The 8,232-nt window shown below is 49.1% G+C and overlaps 1 protein-coding gene across 4 annotated transcripts in view; it reads left to right on the top strand.

Moving 5' to 3' along the window:
• Positions 1-8,232, top strand: part of LCK (LCK proto-oncogene, Src family tyrosine kinase) — a 34,226-nt gene continuing 25,994 nt past the window's right edge. The window contains exon 1 of one of the 4 annotated variants that reach the window (XM_037995228.2): positions 1-107. The gene's annotated coding sequence lies outside the window, so the exon portion shown is untranslated. The remainder of the gene's footprint in view (positions 108-8,232) is intronic. The other 3 variants (XM_037995177.2, XM_037995084.2, XM_037995117.2) reach the window with 3 other exon arrangements.

Here is an 8,232-nt window from a genome sequence, read left to right as displayed (position 1 = left end):
GAGACAGGTGGTGGCTACGACGGTGAAGGGAGCTGAGACTGTCCAGGCAGCCAACTTAGGCCAGGAGGACCATGTGAATGGGACCAGAGGGCTCCCGGGCTGGGCAGGTAAGGAGCGCTGGTACTGGGGGCGCAGGCACTGGGGTGAGAGGCCTGATAGCAGATGGCTGCGGTTATGTGGGCCCAGGCTCCCTAGGGACACAGCAGCCCTTTGTGGCTGGGGAGAGAAGATCCTCGCTCAAGGTCAGGTGGGAGGCAGGCAGTGTCGCTGGGTTGCCTCTTTCCTGCGAAGCTGGTGGCACTTGCCTCTGCCGTGCTGTCCACCAGCAGCCCCACCTCACTGGGACCATGTTTCCTGGAGACCAGGCACACGGACAGTCAGGTGTTAAAAAGGCTTCCAGAAACCACCAAATCCAGTCCCTCATGCCATGAGGATGAGGCTCCTGAGGCCCAGAGATAACAAGGCACTCACTGCCCATGGTTTCTCAGCAAGGCAGTGGCAGGGCTGGGCCTCGGGAGAGAGTGATGGCCGAGGCTGTGACCACCCGCCTGGAGCAGGGTGATGGACAGGTTGGACTCAGAGGACCCAGGAATCCTTCTGGTTTCTGGGACAGACCCCAGTGACAAGAATCTCCTGAGAGAGAGAGAGAGAGAGAGAGAGATCACCCAGGGCATCCAGATGGACATGCGAGGAGTGATTTTATCCTCAGCTATCAAGGGAAGAGTCTCCTAATGGGCATGGACTAATATGTGTGGGGGTGTCCATCACCCAGGATGGAGCTCCAGGGTGGATGGACATATCTGATCTGAGTCTGGGAGGTTGGAAGTGAAAGAGAATGATGGGAGAAAGGAAGAGGAAGTACTATTTTTATCCCAGACAGGGGTGCAGTTGACCCTGGGTGAGGAAGCGCTGAACTCCCATCTGGAAAGTCACCATTCCTGCCCCTGCCAAGTGTCACAGCAGGATGTCCTCCCCTCGCCCCTGGCTCCCTCCGGCTTCAGCCCTGCCTGTGTAGGGCCAGTTGGTTTTGCTGATTCCTGCTTCAAACCCCAGGGAGGTGGAGAGAGATTGGGGAGGCATAGTTGCTACCTGCTCACCTCCTCACTTTTTAACTCTGGGCCTTAATTTTTTGGGGGAGTCCCCACTCAGCCAGATTTCCAGGTTTCCCCTGCTTCGTTGGAGTTTTTCTTGACACACACTTTCCGCCTAGTCAGCAGGTCCCAGCCTTTCTCCCATCTACAGCTCCGAGTCCTGTAGTCTCTTGTGGGGGCTGGGGAACATGGTGGCTCTCCCCGCGCTTCAGGGAGGGTCATTCACCCTGGACAGGCATGAGCAGTTCCTTCCACCCAGCCCTATGACAGATGAATCAAACAGGGTCCCTTGCTCTTGGGCCCCAGGAACAGAGGCTCTTCTCAAAGAGAGAAGGGCCAAGTGGACAGGGGCCGACAACAGGCTGAGGGTTGGTTCAGAGGAGGGGAGAAGGCACTTCTTAAGATCTGGAAAGCGGCCGGGCGCGGTGGCTCAAGCCTGTAATCCCAGCACTGTGGGAGGCCGAGACGGGAGGATCACGAGGTCAGGAGATCGAGACCATCCTGGCTAACACGGTGAAACCCCGTCTCTACTAAAAATACAAAAAACTAGCCGGGCGAGGTGGCAGGCGCCTGTAGTCCCAGCTACTCGGGAGGCTGAGGCAGGAGAATGGCATAAACCTGGGAGGCGGAGCTTGCAGTGAGCTGAGATCTGGCCACTGCACTCCAGCCTGGGCGACAGAGCGAGACTCCGTCTCAAAAAAAAAAAAAAAAAAAAAAAAGATCTGGAAAGCTTCCTGCCAGAGTCAAGACAGTTCTGAGAAGGAGAAAGACCCATTTTCGAGAGTGCCTAGGATGTGAAGCCAAGGTCACTATCCCTGGATTCTGTTCCTTGGGTACCACGAGGCCAGAGACCTCAGAGCAAGACCAAAGGCAAGAGAGCCCACAGATGTGGTGTGGGGCAGAGAACATGCATTTTAGAGACAGGCCGACCCAGTCACAATTCCGCTCTACCATGTCCTTGAGCAAGTGGCTTCATCTCTCTCTGAACTTCAGTTTACTTACCTGTAAAGAGGCAATAATCAAGCTGGGCGCAGTGGCTCACACCTGTAATCCCAGCACTTTGCAAGGCTGAGGCGGGCAGATCACTTGAGGCCAGGAGCTTGAGACCAAGCTGGCCAACATGGTGAAACCCTGTCTTCACTAAAAATGCAAAATTAGCCGGGTGTGGTGGCAGTGGCAGGTGCCTGTAATTCCAGCTACTCAGGGGGCTGAGGCAGAATGGCTTGAACCTGGGAGGTGCAGGTTGTAGTGAGCAGAGATCAAGTCATTGCACTCCAGCCTAGGCAACAGATTGAAACTCCGTCTCAAACAAAAATGCCTCCTGGGTTCAAGCGATTCTCCTGCCTCAGCCTCCCAAGTGCTAGGATTACAGGTGCGCCACCACGCCCAGCTAATTTTTGCATTTTTAGTAGAGATGGGGTTTCACCATATTGGCCAGGATGGTTTCGATCTCCTGACCTTGTGATCCGCCCACCTCGGCCTCCCAAAGTGCTGGGATTACAGGCATGAGCCACTGCACCTGGCCGGCACGTAGTAGGTGTTCAAGGGAGGTGAGGCACTCCCTCCCCCTGCAAATGATGCACCAAAAGGAGGGCTGTCCACACCCAAATTACACCCACTCAGCAGCTTGGCAGGCCAGTGAACCACCCATTCCCTCACATTTGTGGTGCGGCTTTGCAAATCAGCCTGTTTCCTGTATATAGTGTGAGGGGTGTGAGAACTCAAGCAGGCTGGACTCTGAGCAGGGCCGTGGGATCTGCTTTAGAAGAGGGTCTCTCACACAGCCACACACAGACACACACACACAAGCCAAAACACCATACATATCATAGGAAAATGTATGTGTACAGATGTGTTCAGAGGCAGGGCAGGGACTACACATAAAACACAGACTATATCCTATAACTCCAGGCACACACCCGAGCTGATGGCTTCAAGGCCAAGCTCAATTCAGTGAAAGTAATTCTCAGTGGGGTAGGGTGGGGTGGGGGGTGAGGAGCAGGTAGGACCAAGGTACCATCCAGTAATGTGGCCTCTTAACAATCAACCTCAGTGTTGATTTTAAAGTATCTGGAGCTAGGGGTTTGAGGCTGCAGTGAGCTATGATCGCTCCACTGCACTCTGGCCTGGGTGACACAGCTAGATTCTATCTCTAAAAAATAAATACCGCAGGGTGCAGTGGCTTATGCCTGTAATCCCAGCACTTTTGGAGGCCAAGGTGGGTGGATCACCTGAGGTCAGGAGTTCGAAACCAGCCTGGCCATCATGGAAAATCCCTGTCTCTGCTAAAAATACAAAAAATTAGCCAGGCGTGGTGGCACATGCCTGTAATTCCAGCTACTCAGGAGGCTGGCAGGAGAATCGCTTGAACCCGGGAGGCGGAGGTTGCAGTGAGCTGATTGCACCATTGCACTCTAGCCTGGGCGACATGAGTAAGTCTCCGTGTCAAAATACATACACACATACATACATAACGTATCTGGAACTCCTTTTCCAACTGTTGTACTAAAGGACACTAGTTGCATTAGGCACCTGGAAAGGAGAGGGCTCTGAGGCCAACTCAACATGGCTTCAGCTACAAGCTCTGGCCCATCATAATCACGATCACATCACAACCAACATTAGCTTGTTAAAGCTCCAAAAGTCTCCCCGAGAAGAAGCCTGATTCGCTTTGTCTAAACCAGTGTTTCCTGAACTTCCTGGGTCATAAACCTTTTTGTCTCATGTCACCTATTCTATGTTGATGCCTTTTGATACAAGGAGAGGAGTGGGAGGGCAGGGTGGGCTGTGTAGAGACACTCACATGATTGTGTCTCATGGTAGAGTTTATGTCTTGGCAGTAGTTTTGTTGTTTATGTTTTCTCTCTCTTTTTTTTTTTTTTTTTTTTTTTTTTTTGAGACAAGGTCTTACTCTGTTGCCCAGGGTGGAGTGCAGTGGCACAATCTTGGTTCACTGCAACCTCCGCCTCCCAGGTTCCAGCGATTCTCCTGCCTCAGCTTCCCTAGTAGCTGGGATTACAGGCGTGTGCCACCATGCCTGGCTAGGTTTTTTTTGTTTGTTTGTTTGTTTTTTGAGATGGAGTTTCGCTCTTGTTGCCCAGGCTGGAGTGTAGTGGCGCAATCTTGGCTCCCCGCAACTTTGCCTCCCAGGTTCAAGTGATTCTCCTGCCTCAGCCTCCCGAGTAGCTGGGATTACAGGCATGGGCCACCATGCCCGGCTAATTTTGTGTTTTTAGTAGAGATGGAGTTTCTCCATGTTGGTCAGGCTGGTCTCAAACTCCTGACCTCAAGTGATCCGCCTGCCTCAGCCTCCCAAAGTGCTGGGATTACAGGCGTGAGTCACCTCGCCCAGCTGTTTTTATTTTCTTATTACAAAATTAGCACATTGCTGTTTTAAAAACACTCAAACAGGCCAGGCACAGTGGCTCACACCTGTAATCCTAGCACTTTGGGGGGCCATGATGGGAGGATCACGCGGGCCCGGGAGTTTGAGACCCGCCTGGGCAACATAGTGAGACCTCATCTCTATTTAATTATTGAAAAAAATAAATAAAATTTAAAACTCAAACAGTACAGAGGCATATAAAGAAATATAAGAAACGGCCGGGCGCGGTGGCTCAAGCCTGTAATCCCAGCACTTTGGGAGGCCGAGATGGGCGGATCACGAGGTCAGGAGATCGAGACCATCCTGGCTAACACAGTGAAACCCCGTCTCTACTAAAAACACAAAAAACTAGCCGGGCGAAGTGGCGGGCGCCTGTAGTCCCCGCTACTCGGGAGGCTGAGGCAGGAGAATGGCGTAAACCCGGGAGGCGGAGCTTGCAGTGAGCTGAGATCCGGCCACTGCACTCCAGCCCGGGCGACAGAGCAAGACTCCGTCTCAAAAAAAAAAAAAAAAAAAAAAAAAAAAAAGAAATATAAGAAACGCAGCCTCCTCCAAACCCACTTCTGGGATATGCCCATCGTGAACAATTTGGTGTGTGTCCTTCCAGATTTTCCTGTGTATGGCTGCTGAAAAACGTGGAGGTTGAGTCTAGTCTCTGCAGGCTGGCAGACCAGGACTCACTTCACAACTCCACTGTTCATTTGTTTGTTATGAGGCCTCAGACAAAGCATTTTACCTGGTTTGGGCCTCAGTCTTTGCATCTGTAAAATGGGGATAATAATAGCACTTCATAGGATTATTATGAGAATTACATGAAATAATGCAAATAAAGGCTTAGCACAGAGCTTATTTAAAAGAATCCCCTATATACATATGTCAATGCAAATAGGCATATACTCTGCGTTCTGTTCCGCAACTTGCTTGCCATGGGGTATGCGGGATGTCTTTCCATGTCAATATGTGGAGCTCTGCCTCATCCTTTTAACTGTTTCACTAAACGTTAGCTTGGTAAATGGTTAACGGTGGTGATTTTGAAATGTTACTTCCTGGCAAGTGTTGCTGTCGCGTGCGGCCATGTTGTTGGTAGTCTCAGATATTATTGATCAGTGAGCTAACTACAAGCCTTACAGCCTCCTGTGAAAATGAAGTGACCCACCAGAGGGACACCCACCTCTGTCACAGAGGGCAGGGCCAAATGCATGGGACGCTCTCTGCTCACCTCTGCATCCTCAGCACTAGGTCAGAATCTGGCATGTAGGAGGTATCTATTAAATTTTTTTTTTTTTAGAGACAGTGTCTCACTCTGTTGCCCAGGTTGGGGCACTGTAATTTCACACACCTGGGCTTGAGTGGTTCTCCCACCTCAGCTTCCTGAGTAGCCTAGGACTACAGATGTGTATCACCACGCCCAGGTAATTATAAAATAATTCTTGGCCAGGCACACCTGTAATCCCAATACTTTGGGAGGCTGAGGCAGGAAGATCTCTTGAGACTAGGCATTTAAGACTAGCCTGGGCAACATAGCAACACCCCATCTCTATTAAAACATAATAATAACAATACATTTCATTTATTTATTTATTTATTTATTTATTTATTTATTTATTTATAGATGGAGTCTTGCTCTGTTGCCCAGGCTGGAGTGCAGTGGTGCAATGTCAGCTCACTGCAACCTCTGCCTCCGGGTTCAAGCAATTCTCCTGCCTCAGCTTCCCAAGTAGCTGGGACTACAGGCACATGCCACCATGCCCGGCTAATTTTTGTATTTTTAGTAGAAACGGGGTTTCACCCTGTTGTCCAGGCTGGTCTCGAACTCCTGGCCTCAAGTGATCCACCCCTGCTTGGCCGCCCAAAGTGCTGGGATTACAGGTGTGAGCCACCGTGCCTGGCATAATACCCTTTACGTGTAAAATGTAAAATAAATTTTTGGCTGGGCCAAATTGTAAAATAAAATTTTGGGAGGCTGAGGCGGGTGGATCATCTGAGGTCAGGAGTTCGAAACCAGCCTGGCCAACATGGTGAAACCCTGTCTCTACTAAAAATACGAAAAATTAGCCAGGCGTAGTGGCAGGTGCCTGTAATCCCAGCTACTCGGGAGGTTGAGGCAGGAGAATCGTTTGAACCCGGGAGGTAGAGGTTGCAGTGAACCGAGATCGTGCCATTGTACTCCAGCCTGGGCAACAAGAGTGAAACTCCATCTTTAAAAAAAAAAAAAGTGTGTGTGGAGATAAGGTCTCACTATTTCACCCAGGCTGCACTCACACTATGTATGGTCTCAAGCAATCCTCCCACTTCACCCATTACGTTTTTGTCAATAGGCCAGCTCCTTTCATCCACAAGCAGCAGCCTAAGCTCAAAGTTCTCTCTTGTAGTGCAGCATTTCCTAAAATATGACCTGTACACCACTCAAGTGTGTGAGTGATTTTAGGGGATAATGGATGAACATTTACGAATGTTAATTTTTTTTTAGTGTGCGCTGTTGTTTCACTTCCATTTATGTCTCATGATTTTGGTTTTCCATTTATGGTAGTAAAGTTTCCATTTTAGGTACATATATCAAAGATGAAAAGGTAGCCTGTGGAAGTGCCAAAAATCATGAAGGAAAATGAAAATGATCAATCATTTTAGCCTGGAAGATGTTTAAGGCCAGTGTCTATGTAGCAAGCACTATGTTAAAAATTTTATTTTATGAGATCATCTATATATCACATATCATGCTCACCACAGCCAGCCTTAGATGCAAGTCTTATTTTTGTCATCATTTTGCTGATGAAGGAACTGAGGGAAGTACAGAGGTTTAGCAACCTGCCCAACAGCCTTCTGCCAGTAAGTCTTGTTTTTTTTGTTTTTTTTTTGTTTTGTTTTTGAGACAAGGTCTCGCTCTGTCACCTAGGCTGGAGGGTAGTGGCTCAATCTTGGCTAACCATAGCCTTGACCTCCCCAAGCTCAGGTGATCCTCCCACCTCATCCTCCCAAGTAGCTGGGACCACAAGCATGGGACATCAAGTCTGGCTAATTTTTGTATTTTTTTTTTTTTGTACCGATGGGGTTTTGCCATGTTGCCCAGGCTGGTCTCAAACTCCTGGGCTCAAGTATTTGTCTGCCCACCTCAGCCTCCCAAAGTGCTGGGATTACAGGCATGAACCACCACGCCTGGTGCCCTTCTGCCGGCAAGTGATTGGGAGAACCTGGGATTGAACTTGGGTTGCCATGGCATGGACATGGTGAACTGAGCTTCCATAACTGCCAGACTCCCAGAAACTTTCATAAAGCAGTGTGGATTGCCAAGCTGTAAGTAAGGCTCCATCCTAATAAAACTCCCATGGTGCAAGAAGCACACCAAGGTACCCAAGGGAGGGGACTCAGTAAAAGGGATTATCAAGTACATTCATGTTACTCGTTGGGGGACTTCTACTAAAATACCAATTAGAATAATTGCTCTATATCCCTTATTTATAGCGATACTTGACTAGCAGAATCAGTTCTATGTTCAAGACATAAATACATTTTGTTTGCATATAAAATAAGGCTTTTGTTGTTGTTGTTGTTCTCTGTGTCAAGAAGCTACAGAGTTCATTCAAAAAAGGTATTAAGCCAGGCGTGGTGGCTTACACCTATAATCACAGCATTTTGGGAGGCCAAAGCAAGGGGACTGCTTGAGCCCAGGAGTTCAAGACCAGCCTGGGGAACATAGCCAGAATGCACCTTTACAAAAAATAAAAAAATTAACTGGGTTTGGTGGTGTGTACCTGTGGT

This window comes from Chlorocebus sabaeus, chromosome 20, assembly GCF_047675955.1.
Source record: "Chlorocebus sabaeus isolate Y175 chromosome 20, mChlSab1.0.hap1, whole genome shotgun sequence".
Lineage (NCBI taxonomy): Eukaryota > Metazoa > Chordata > Mammalia > Primates > Cercopithecidae > Chlorocebus > Chlorocebus sabaeus.
Note: the sequence above shows the minus strand (reverse complement) of the source record. Positions and strands in the feature narration are given on the sequence as shown.